Source organism: Ambystoma mexicanum, chromosome 3p (genome assembly GCF_040938575.1).
Source record: "Ambystoma mexicanum isolate Mex_15411 chromosome 3p, UKY_AmexF1_1, whole genome shotgun sequence".
Lineage (NCBI taxonomy): Eukaryota > Metazoa > Chordata > Amphibia > Caudata > Ambystomatidae > Ambystoma > Ambystoma mexicanum.
This window is the reverse complement of record NC_090925.1, coordinates 921367478-921380782: the sequence shown is the minus strand read 5'-3', so window position 1 is coordinate 921380782 and position 13305 is coordinate 921367478. Positions and strand designations below refer to the sequence as shown.

General features: G+C 44.2%; 1 long non-coding RNA gene across 1 annotated transcript in view; it reads right to left on the bottom strand.

Moving 5' to 3' along the window:
- Positions 1–10892: 10892 nt before the first annotated feature.
- LOC138581119 (uncharacterized) overlaps positions 10893–13305 on the bottom strand; it is a 137852-nt gene continuing 135439 nt past the window's right edge. The window contains exon 3 of the long non-coding RNA XR_011304445.1: positions 10893–11826. This is a non-coding gene — a long non-coding RNA (uncharacterized lncRNA). The remainder of the gene's footprint in view (positions 11827–13305) is intronic.

Below are 13305 nucleotides of genomic sequence, written 5' to 3'. Positions count from 1 at the left end.
ATTAGAGGGGCAAGTAATGATTTTTATTTGACAATGTGTGGACAAATTGTAACTGAATGCTTATGCAGCCCTACTTGTGATTCGGTGTTGGCAACAAACACTTTAGTTGTAAATTAACTTTTGTTCTTAATTTGCCGATTCAGAATTAATGAGATTTTAAGGAACGTATAACAATATTTTGTATTTTCTTTTTGCTTGTTTTGCTTTGATGGAGTCTTCCTCTGGACAAAACGTCTTTTTTTGTATTACATTATTATTTTGAATACAACAATAACACAAAGGCAAGATGTAGTATGCGATATGCATTTAATTAACACAACTCATTTAGTTAGTAGGTCCGACAACAACCATGCCCCATCCGGTTCACAACAAATAACGGAAGTGCATGGAGGAAGAGAGGAGAAAAGGGGGAAAAAATACACAGCATGCATTCTGAAAACAGTAAATATTTGATTTGAATTGGAGTTCTCCTAATAATCTGTAAGTAGTCATGTTAGTCACTAATGCTAGGATTTCCCTGTCTTCAAAGTGTGGTGATTTCTCTGGACATGCATGCTGCTGCAGTGTTCCTGAATTGATCATGTATTGAGCCAAACTGGTGCCTGGTGTTTGGTGAATGTTGCCAATGATGCAACTAACTGCTTCTGTAAGAAAAAGAGCGGCTCAGCTGAGGTGGAGCAGGACACCCCCAATCAGCTCACGCTGTCCTGTGACGGGCTTGGTGATGCCTGAGTTCTGGAGTGCCGGAGTCGAGCAGTGTCTCTCCAGCGGACACTATGAAATGTGCCAGCAGGTGCTATGCAAATGCAAGATAACGTTCGATAACACAATGGTAGGGACCTGGGATTCGTTTTATATGCCTTTTTATTCAACTTAAGTCTTCAAGAAAATCAAATACATTTCATCAATACATTAACATTTCATAAAAAGAAGCCAAGAAGAATAAGCTAGCTGACGGGCACTAGTAAAACTAAAAAAAAAGTTTGGTCATGGAACAAATGATCAATACCTACCATGCTGAACAGTGTTGATGCACTCTAAACATTATACTGTTAGATCAAGAATATCTAGAATTGGTAAACCTACCTGCACATGGTCAGAGTAAAGTAATCGTGCTTTCATGAAACCAATTACTTAAAACGGAATGTATAAATCTGGAAAATTGATTTAAAAACAAACTATTAAACCAGACCATCGATCCCTTAATGTGACCAAAACATAAATAATACATTCTAAGATTAATGCTACTAGAAAGAGGGTATCTGGAATCGTGAAACCATTTACACATCAACCTGGTATACTCATGGTTTCACGCATCTGGTTAATTGCATTAAAAGACCTGAAATTCACATCAGCTGCATCCAGTTTACCTAGAACATTAGGTCTTCAATCTCATTCACCTATGAGGTTTTATGCAACTGATTCCTTCTGATCCAAGCACGATGGATGCATTTGGCCACAACATATCCAACTTGGAATTGTGAGGCCAGATGCAGAATTTGTAGAGCCAGACACATGCATGATCGTGGGCTTTTTCCTCATTTGACATGTACTAACAAACGTTTCCCTTTGGTTGGCAGGTCCTAAGGCGCTCAGATTACAGAACAAAAACTATGAAGGCCTTCCTTCTGCATAACCTGCTGACTTGAGCACCCTCCCACTTCATTCATGCTAGCTTGGTCACAGAAATATGATTCTCCCTGCCTAGTTGCGCATCCAATGGAGTCTTCCTCTGGAAAAAACGTCTTTTTTTGTATTACATTATTATTTTGAATACAACAATAACACAAAGGCAAGATGTAGTATACAATATGCATATTCAGGCCTACATCAGACACCACCTCAATTGCACAGAAAAGCCTAGATGAAGGCTTGATTTAATTTACAAGGTGACATGGGTCTGCACCTAGTTCTTGTCCAGTATGGAGCGCCTTCTCTGTAATGTCCTGAACACACATGCCCATACATCTTCTCCCCATCTGAGCTACTTTCCTCTCCTCTAATGCAAAGCAACCTTCATCAAACCATGTATAGATCTCACTAGGACAGCATCCATCAAATATTTGAACAACCTCTTAGCAGAATTCAATCTATGAGCAACAACTACTAATTTCAAGGAACAACCCTGCAAAAGCCTCCATGAACTCTACATAAAGAGCATCAGCACTGAGCCAACTCGCACCAAAGGAAACCTACCTAACGAGTCTTTGCAACCGTTAGTCATCAAATATTTAATATACTTAACCATGGACTGGATTACCTCCCACACCATCCATCCTACTCCACCAAACAAACCCCAACCACGAACCCACACCAAACCCTCAAAACACTTTCCACTCCCTCCCATAAGCAACCCCATAAAGTCTGACCTGCACGTAGACCATCTAATGCTGGTTGTCCGTAATGTATGTCCACTCATTTATTGTCCCTGGTGGCTATTCCATTTACTCCCTCCGCAACCTGCTCAGAATGTCACCCAAACTTGCCTCCATTGTATGAGGGTCACTGCTTCCTGTCAAATCTGATATCTTATCGATTGCACGTTCTTGTGTGGTCATAAAAGCATTGTTCCTCCCTGTATATAAATACATACAAAATAAAAAAATAAATAGCATACAGTTCAAACCTGTTGGTACCTGTCTAAGCACATTTGGCATGCTAACAAACTGTCAACTGCAACTCGCCTCTGAAGATATGACAGTGAACCAAACCTTCTCCACATTGGTGATCCACAGAAAATACCGACGGCAAACAAGACCTCCGATGAGAGATAAAAAGCAAGTAAAACATAAAGAACCAGAAAACCATGCAACCCTGGAATCTGTCTGCAAAGCGAACAGGAACAATATTACCAATGCAAAAACAGAAAACTTCACGTCATAGCTGCACAAAGCCACCAACAAAGGAAAAACATCATTAATCCTCTACCCAGTCATACCTTGCCACAGTTCTCAGAACGCATGCAATAGGTTTAGCTTCCTTTTGCTCAACATTAACAAGATTACAGAACCCTTTGGTAACAGCAACCACTCCACTAACAAGCCTCTATTTTCTTCTCACAACATACTGGAATGGACAAACTTCAAGACTATTTAAATAGAATGTGTAACATCCTTAATTCTTTCTGAACCACCACAGGTAAACATGACATACAATCCATCCTCGTTATCATAAGAGGGGCAGTCATCCCTGTGGTGCATATTGTCAATGTCTCACCAAGGTATCTACCGTGCACTGCAACACACCTTAGCGTTGATCTCCTCCTTCAACCTTCACTAGACTGAGACAACCTGGCAAACTAACGACCCACCACACAACTGCCCTTCACGGGGAATGTCATCAAAAGAATGGTTGCAACTTTCTTTGAGAATTGCCTGACAAAATCATCTTCAGGACTACCCTTGAGATTTACATCTCAGGTTCAGGGCTGAAATAGCCCCTATTCTAGTCATTGACATATTTTTCAAATCCTCGTCAAATGAAATCCTTAGCCATTAATCCTGTCTATCAGCCGCATTTAACATAATCAACCACAGTACCCAACTCAGCATATTCACTGTTCACATGGGTTTTCACAAATCGGTAATACATGTGCTCTCCTATCATACCAGCTCCTCTAAATGGGCAACAATCTATGCTGTCTAGGTATTGTCATGTGCACCATAACTCAAGGATCCATTTTCTTAGCAATTGTTTTCGATCTCTAGATTACATGGAATCCCCAGGAGTGCCCTTCTCAAAACATTAACATCAAAACTAAACCATATTCTGATACTAATTGATACTTCTAGACTTTCACCATCAATAACATCAAGAGCCCTTCCCTGTACCGATAGATGCCAAGATCTGCTTTAAACTAAACCCAGACAAAAAATAAGTTTCCCCCCCCTCCTTGATACTCAACTAGTAGACCCATGGATATCAGAAATGCAAGTAGATGACTTTGGACCAATCCTCTCGTCTCATGGAAAGTCTTTGAGTTTCAACAATCTCTCATTGAAGGCCCCAATTACCTGGAACTCTTCGATAGCATAGTACCAGCTATTACTCCTTCACAAGGCCAAGTCTCTCTTAACCTCTGGACAAGTTAACAAAGCCCACAAGCACTGTTTCTCCCCCACATTGAAAGTGGCACCACAGTGGCTATGCCGGCCCCTCTGAAAATCACCAGCCACATGGCCACACTGCTTACCATTGGCTAGAAGAAATTCATTAACATCACACAGTTCTTTATATAACTTCACTGGTTTACCAGAAACCCTCAGAATCCTATTACCAGCACCAGTCAGAGAATTCTCTACAGGGTTCAATGTTCTCTTGCCTACAGTAATTACTTTGTGGTACCTTCAGATTTTTTAATCACATTTTCTTTTTCAATTCCCTCTTCGTTACTGTCCCTATGCCAAACCCCTCCCCATCCCCTTTTTGCCCCTTACCCCACAATTCCCTAAATCATTTGATACAAATTTGAAGTAATGACTTTGTGGTAAAGTACCACAACCTAATTATTGTCGGCAAAAGAATGCAGTACCCTCAAGTATCTTTCCACTATAAAATCACTGGCAACTGGAAGCTTTGCTCTCTGCCATTAGTAATGGGACTCCAGTCATAGCTGATGGCTGAAAAGAGGGCACTGATGTCAAAGCTAAAAAAGGAAGGCAAGGAATCTGTCCCGACATCTTTGTAGAAACTGCCAAGAGGAAAATGAACCTGATAGGACAAATATGCTAACCTGCTAGAGATTAACCCTAAATTAAGTTTGGGGTTAGACATAAATTGTATCACGGATCTTGTGGTGCACTTAACTAAGAACATGAACCTGTCTCTGTGCCAAAATGGGTCTACAAGGGTGATACGTGTTGATTTGCGGTGCACTGTGCACTACCACCTGGTTGTCTAGAGGCAGCTCCTGCCTACCAGTCGGTGCTTGATACACAGGGGCTAATTCAAATTCCTGCTCATCCAATCTTATCCTGTCTCAGACCAGAATTTCCCAATTCGGTAGGTCTTGGAACACATCAATCATTGCTCTAAGGTTGCGCGTGCACAATAGATGCGGTAGAGGTTTGTACCTGGGGGACATATGGTGGAGTCAAGCTTCAGAATGAATGCTCTTCACATTTTAATAATTTTTTGAATCAATACAGAAACCATTACAACAATAAATCAATGAAGTTTAACACATGTCTTTTTATTTTTGGTTACTTTTATGTACTATTTTGAGTTTTTTGTTTTTTAAAGGGGGGGGGAATCAACAGCCTCCATCTACAAAGTGAAATCTATTGCTACTTTCTCAGGAGGATAGCTCAGGGATGAGTGCTCGCCTTGGAAGCAAAACGACACAGAGCAGCACAGGTTTGATCTTCGGGTTCGCGCTTAGACCCCTCTGGGTATTAAGTGTTATAAATAACCTGTCATATAAGTTCCTCTTCTACCACTGCACCACCACCACATTCAAATGGGGAGCAGTGGCACTGGAACATATGTCGCGTGCCACAAGCCAGCCTCAGTTGCCCCTGCAGTCCTTTCAGCTAATGATGTTGCAACACACTAGGCAGATTTTGACTGCTTGGCATAGTTTTACTTGTCTGTGCCCTTCAGGACTCCCACACTGGCTTGCACAGACAAAAGAATATTTGCAGCCCAAGCTGGAATATAGCATAATTAGAGGAAGACTGGTGTGGGCAGGCACAATAAAGCACTTTAACTTGTACCTATACACTTTGACCTTAACCTGACCCTTACCTGTCTCCACGGTCCTCGCTCTTCTTGGTTTCCGAGAACGCCCCGGGTGTTCTGCTTTAGGAAAAGGGTAGGTCAGTGTGAGAAAGGGGTAAACGAGGGAAGCACGCAGTCCTTATAGAAAGAAACATGAGGTTACATATGTACAAGGCAACACAAGGATGGGCAGAAAACTATAAAGCTACTGTACGGCAGACTCAGGTGCGCCAGCAGTTTTCCTATTTTATGGAAAAAAGGAAAAGAATACAAACCAAGATTAATATGCACTGATATGGAAGCCTGTGCAGCTGCATAAAAATACCCCAAAAATGTAATCTGTCTATAGAATGCATTTTTATTTTTAAAACCATGTACAAAGTGTCCTTATTTGGCAGGCGGCCTGCCCAAGGCTGGCTGGACATCGCATTTTAACGGGACTGTGGTCTGCAATGCTCCTGTGCCTTGGCTCTGTTACCGTAGATTTCTTTGAATACCGTTTCACCTAATGAGATTTCACCGAAAATGGTAGGGGGAATGGTATCTGTGTAATGCATAAGTGGGGTGTGGGATAAGGGTAGAAGTCAGGGTAGGGAGGGGGTGAGGGGGGCTACAGGGGTTCTCCCCACATAAAGTAGAAAAAGTAAAGTAGATTTTGTTTTTGAGTGAAATCTCCAATAGGTGAAATATAGACATCACATATGTTCCCTATTCTCAACCTCTGGCCATGTGTGCTGTGTGGCCCAGAGCAGCAGTAGAGGAAGCGGCCCCAGAGTCCTAACCCAGGCTACGCAGGGATGGATTGGACCCTCGGCCTGTGGCCCGGCCGAAATCATCCCTGAGGATTGGGGGCTGGTTTCTGGCCTTGTCTGGGCCAGATTAGAAGGGGAAAAAAAATGGAACAAATATTTTTTCTTCACTTTTTTTTTTTCTTCAAAAAACCTCTCATCCTTTTTAGGTCGATTTAAATGAGTACCAACACAGTTTGGGTGATATTGTATGCATATTTGTTCTATAAAAAAAAAAGCTCAAGTGGAAGTGCTATACAATAACATATCATTTGGCCTTTGATGTCTGCTTGGATTCACAGTAATTTAGTTTACTTAGGAACAATGCTGTTTGATGCCACTTCCTGTTTTGTCAAGGGGTGAAAGGTCATGTTTCATCGCTTCCCAGGATGTCACTTTGGGGTGATGTCATCAGATGTCAAGGGTCATGAGGCCACTTTTTGAGGTGAGGGGTGGGCCACTTTTCTTAGGGTGACCGGGCCTATTTCTTGTCCCAGTCCGACCCTGGGGCTACGTGTCTGTCAGTGTCAGCCTGGGAGTGTCCTGATGGCGTGAGAGGCCCTTACACATTTACCTAAACCGGGTTGCGTATGCCAGAGGTGACTCGGTACCAGTGGTGGAACTGTACGAAAAGAAGTAGTGGAACTATGTTCCCTACTGGTGTGCACTGCTCCCCACAAACCCCATTGCCATGCACAGTACAAACCCCAATGTGCCTGCTGTTTAAGGGAACGTCCAGTGCAGTACACTGAAAGTTTTTAAAACGAAACCGTTCCGGAACGCTTTCTTTTTAAAATAAAAGTATAGGAAAGGTAAAACTTAAAAGAAGTAGAGGAGCACCGCTCCCGCCCACTTTGACCACTGCCCGGTACGTGCAGTAAGAGGAGCCACAAAGCAGTGAGTCCTAGTTCGGCAGTGTATGCTAGGATCAGCCCTGAAATTACAGCAGCAGCTCCGAGCGCTGTACATACGCAGTTATTCCCTTGTTCACATCTTAGTTTCCTGGCCTGCCTCACACCGCCTGTCTCTGAACGACTCACAGGATCTTGTGCCAAGGCTACCTCGACCAGTATTTATCCTTTCTTGGAATGACTCGCACTGGGGCTTTCTTGTAATTGTGCCTTAATATCGTTTTGGGAATATCTCTAATCTCTTGACTTCATTATTTTAGGAAAGGTTTGATTTCTTAATGCTATTGCTTTCATTACCCAGAATTTGATTAGTAGAATTTTCCAGCACAAAATGATAATGCCATTTAAAGTATGGGGCAGCTGTGCCGTTTAGTTTTTAAACCAAATGATGCGTGATGTGGCAGAGCAAATATTGAGGAAGAGGTCACTGATGATTAGTTTGTATACCCTTTAGGGGGCAGTGTGCTTGCATTATTACCAATGGACAACAAATACAAAACAAAGTTGATGACAATTTGAACTTTATAAAAACGAAAAGTTTAAACAAATATTCATCATAGGACGTTGGAAAGAGAAATGCCCTAAACAGGTGTGAAAGGGAATATTTTGCAGTAAGTAGGAGAATATATATATCTTTGTGTACTCGGTCTGTGACGGCCACTTTGTAGTATCGGAAGAGCAATTTTTGTTATGCTAATAAGGTAGGCCCCATTCCACGGATTTGCACAAAACATTTGAAAACATATTTATTCCACTCTGAAAAAGTTTGTCATCTTTCATTCACAGGCAGTTGGGGCGGCAGAGTTATAGGTGGGCCCCAAAAATGTCAACTCTCATCCAAACTCACATCGGAGCTCATTTTCATGTGTCCCGCAATTCAGCGCCGGGGACCTGTTCCGTGTACACTTCACGTAAGCTGGTCGCTGCTGCCGAATTTTGGTCATTTGCACGGCTGAGTGCAAAAGGCTGCATACAAGTGTGTAGACCGCCTTTTGCTCTGCCCTTTTGTGCTCTGCCGTGCATATGAAGTACATGCCGTCTGCCATGCACGCATGGCAGGCAGCATTTACAATGGATCCCTATGGACTCTGCCTGCTTTTTGCTGGTGCGAAAAGCTGGCGGGCTCCATTGGGAGTCCCAGAATTTGCACCTGCATGAAAATGCAAGCAGGCGCAAATGTTGGGGTATTGATATGGCTGAGAGGAAGGGATGAATGAAACTTGGACTTCCTCCGCCTCCCTTCCTCTCCACCATACAAATGTTCCATGGATTTTCATGCTGGCCCAAATGCTGGAGATTCCCATGGGAACTGCTTGCTTTATGCACCAGCATAAAGCAGGTGGACTCCAGAGATCCAGCATTTCAACCAATACCTGGCACCTCTCGCCCACTGCATTACCACTTTCTGCTCAAATTTCCAGTGCTACGCTGATGACACTCAACTCATTTTCAGGCTGCCCTCTGTCACCTCCTCTCCCATCTCCGATTGCCTAACTTCCATTCAAGATTGGTGTTCCGCCAATGATCCTTGTCTGAATGCCAGCAAGACGGAGATCCTCCTCATCGGCACACCTTCACCATCCTTTTCCCCCTCACTCTCTGGCCGGCCTCCCTTGGCCCTCCTCCTACCCCCACCTGCGAGGCTAAGAACCTCGGGGTCATCTTTGACTCCACCCTTTCCTTCCCCGCCCACATCTGAGGTCTCAAAGTCCAAATTTTCAACTGCACCTACTCAGAGGTACTCTGCCTTTCCTCTCCTTCCCCCAGAAGCTCATGGTATCCCAAGCTCTAGTTTTCTCTAGCTTTGACTGTTGCAACAGCCTCTTTCTAAATCTACCTGCCTCTACTCTCCACCCTCTGCAACTAATCCAGAACATGACTGCGAGACTTGTCCTTGGCCTCAAGCCCTGGGATCGTATCTCTCCAGCTCTGAAATCTCTCCATTGGCTCCCAGTGGATGCAAGGAGTACATTCAAAACCCTCTGCATTGTCCACAAGGCTTTCTGGGGCCTGGGTCCAAAATACCTTCAGCTATCCCCCCGCAAATACCTCCCCTCTCGAGCTCTTCGCTCCTCTACCTCCAACTTAGGGTCAGCCGTTTTTCAAAGAAACAAGCTGGGGGTAGAGCTGTCTTCGGCTGGGGCCTCCCTCTGGAACAGCCTCCCTGCCACTCTAAAACTTGAGAACCATCTCTGGTTCCGTAAGCACCTCAAGACCATCCTCTTTTCTTCTGCCTTCGCTCCCCCTCTCCCCTGCTGATCTGTTCTCTCTTGGCACTGTGCACCCGGCCACCCTCTGTCCTTTGGGGCCAGGTACCTGCTCCCCCTGCCACCCTCTCGCACTGCCTCTGGGCCACCCCTTGCACTGGGGTTTGTATCTGTACCCATACAGCCCCCCTTTTTCTTCCTGCACTTATCAGACCTACACTGTCTGCTGCCTTAAACCTAGCACTTGCAAATTGCTGGCTGCATTACCACTGTTTGTTGCCTTTATTATTTATTTATTGTTATTTATCTGTTTCTCCTCTGCTTCGCACTTTCCACTTCTCCCTCCTTCCATGTACTTTTCCCCTCCCCCTCTCCCATGCACTTGCGCGTTCTCAATGTCACTGGGCCTAGTAAGATCTATTCCCCTCCCTTGCCTTGTCGCGCTCTGAAACACTTGTGTACAAGCGCGATAGAAATAAAATATCAATCAAATCAATCTGCCGCGCTCACAAAGAAGCCAGGCAGCGTTTTCTCACTTTGCATGGTGCAGGGCAAAAAGCAGCGTTACGCACAAACTGTCTTTTGCCCTGAACATTAGCACTCCGCTGGGCAAACGAACATTTGATGGTGAGGAGCCGCCTATGGACCTGATTCATGGAAGTGTTTTATAATGGCGCAATGCCATAGGAAAATGTTCTGTGAATCAGGCCCTATGTGTACGTCAATGCATGAGTGTTCCACTGCCAAATTACTATTTTGTATAAAATGAACTCCTCAGACTGTTATTTCTTTTAGTTTGACATATTAGCTCACATGGCTTCTACACACATCTATTTCTATTAATGTACACTCAGTGAATGCTTGTTATATATAAAGGCAAAGCCTCTCATCACTAGAACACGGAAGGCGGTAACATGGAGAACTATTGCATGGACGTGTGAGGAGCAGATGTTGGCGAATCCCATAAACAGCCACGTTTACCTTATGCAACTCGGCACTCCCCCCTGAAATACTCTTCTTGAGATTCCTTGCTTCCCTACCTCAACTCCTGGGTGGCCTCCCTCACTACCCCTACTGCCCCCAAAGGCACCGTGGGCTGCCACTGGACCTGCCACCTTCACAGCTGCCGACTGTAATCACCCCATATTTCCCCTAACCTCCCTTGTCAACTCCTGCATCCCAAACCTGATGGCCTCGCAGGCTGCCTGCATGAACATCAGCAGCTGATGGTAGAATGGCACCGCCAAGGGGTGGCACCTGTGCCCCAGCGTCATTTGGCAGGTCGGTGGAAGCTGCTACTTCTGGGGTTGACGGGGTTACCACGGTTCGCTCAAAAGGGAGCAGCAGGTGCCGCCAGAACATATATGTCAGATGTCATTTCCTTGGGAAGCCCCTCTCCTGCAGGGATGGCATGTCCAACCGAGGTGTCCTGTGGTGCAGGAGGATGGGAACACTCCTAAGTGTCCGGCACTGGCACAACGTCCAGCACTTGCAGGTGAAGCTGGATCTAAGGCAGGTAACAGTGTGGCAGGTGGGTAGGTTGGAGGACCGCATGCACTTAGGAGGGTGCTACTCCTGCCCCTCCCCATGCTCGACTTACTCCCCTCCTTCTCCCGCACCTACACACTCCTTCACAGAGGCTTCCTGTGGACCTGTTTCAATTCAGGCACACTGTCAAGAAATGGCTAGGGCTGGCCATGAACCAAGTGAAGAAGGCCAATCCCCAGTACATAGTCCAATGACTACAAAAAGCGCCAAATGGTGCAATTAAACACACCTAAAGATCATTTCAAAATTAATTTATTGGTAGAAAAAGAACCTCAAATTCACCAAAATGTAAGCAATTTGTATTGGTGTGGATTCAACCTAAACACAAAAAATAACTGACACACTTTATCAATGAGGACATATATATCTACCATCAAAATAGCACACCCTAACACACTCACCCAAACCTTTCATACACTTCTATTCATCTGCACACATACCCAACATTTCTGCAGGAAAAACATTTCAGACCAAATGGGTCTGTATATTTACACAAATGATTACTTCCAGTAGCCTGAACCAATTGACAATTTTAGGAATAATGTTCAGGTCCTACTGGTGACACAAACTTCTTGTGACACTATATCATAGATCCAGTATATTTCAAATGTGATCTGTCCATGGTCATGGGCCATTGCATCTCTGGAGCCGAGCCTGAAAGAGACAAGTAAGGGACATATTAGTGAAGCCAGTTTAGCTCCCGGCATTCCACTCCCAGTAATGGTAGCCAAGAGTTCTAGCCATACGGGCAGATCCTTCAGCTCTAGCGCAGTGGAATTAGGTATGCACTCAGTAAATGAATGATTCCCCCCCGGATATACTGGGGAAAGCAACTTTCTGTAACATGAGGTCCAGATCAACTATCGATTATTTGTTGGTAGAAGCAGGAAATGGGCCTCAAGAGAAAGATTTTGAATTTAAATCTAGAACAGAGAGCGACCATGACCCACTGATCTTCACAATATGCACTGACAAAAAATCATTTAGGGAGTGGATCATTTAAATCATTTAGCGATCAGTCGCCGTTCGCAAAGGTACTGAAGTGGGAATTTGTTAATCATGACAGGAAGTCCTCAGATTTGATTTTATAATTTGAGAGAAATGGAATCAAATTTGATAACCTCACATGAAATATTATCTGCACTATTTTATTTGATGCGGTCTGCCACGTGTGCCTTTACAACTTGCAAGACGCTCAATGGTCACAGAGAAAAAAGGAGGCCTGTTTTAACAAAATCTGCAGGCAGTCAAAAAAGATCCTTCTGGTCTTTCAAAAAAAATATGAAAAGGGATAACTCACAGATGGTGAAGGCTGCATACAAGGGCCATCAAGGAGAGGAAAATTCAAAGGATGGTCCTCTTTGGAAATGGCAGCCCTATCGAATAATCCCAAAGAATTCTGACTGGTAATATCGAAGGGCTGAAAAAACCCAGAGGGCAATTTTGTATGCGTCAATGGGGAAGAAAGTTGGCTAGAACACTATTACTTTCACAGTTGCTTGTTTGGTGTTCAGGGCCCTTATGCATCCTCGGGGGCCTAACCTCCCACACTGAATCACCCCCAGCTTCTGTCTATCTTCAGCACTTGCCTCGGCTCACCCTCCACCCTGGAGGTACGCACTTACCTTACATTGCACTTCACCTGTTGCTCACCTATGAGCACCCCAGCACCTATGCCACCCCCATTCTGCACTTGCACGTTCTGAACACTCACATTCCCTACTCAGTTCGCCAACCCCCACCCCCAATGTATTTAATATTTTGTATGTATTTAAACTGTTTCTCATGCCCTTGTCCCCTCCCTGCTGCCATGTGGGCACTTTGAAACAGTATTTACTTCCTGTATAAGAGCCCAACAAGTGGACAAAAAATAAATAAATGCAATTACTACAAGGGCTCCTGGAAATGAGAAGGCTGCAGGTTTATGTATATACAGAGGCGAGCCCAGGGTGGTCCTTAATTCAGTAACAAGTCATGCATGGATGGGATGCAGAATAACTCTTACACCAAATAATCAGACTGACTCAGGAAGTTGGTAAAAGTCTTATCCAACTGTTTTATTATCAATTGTCTAAAACAGGGAGTTACAACGGACATCGACAGACGTTCGCTTGAGCTCTGAAACATTTTATA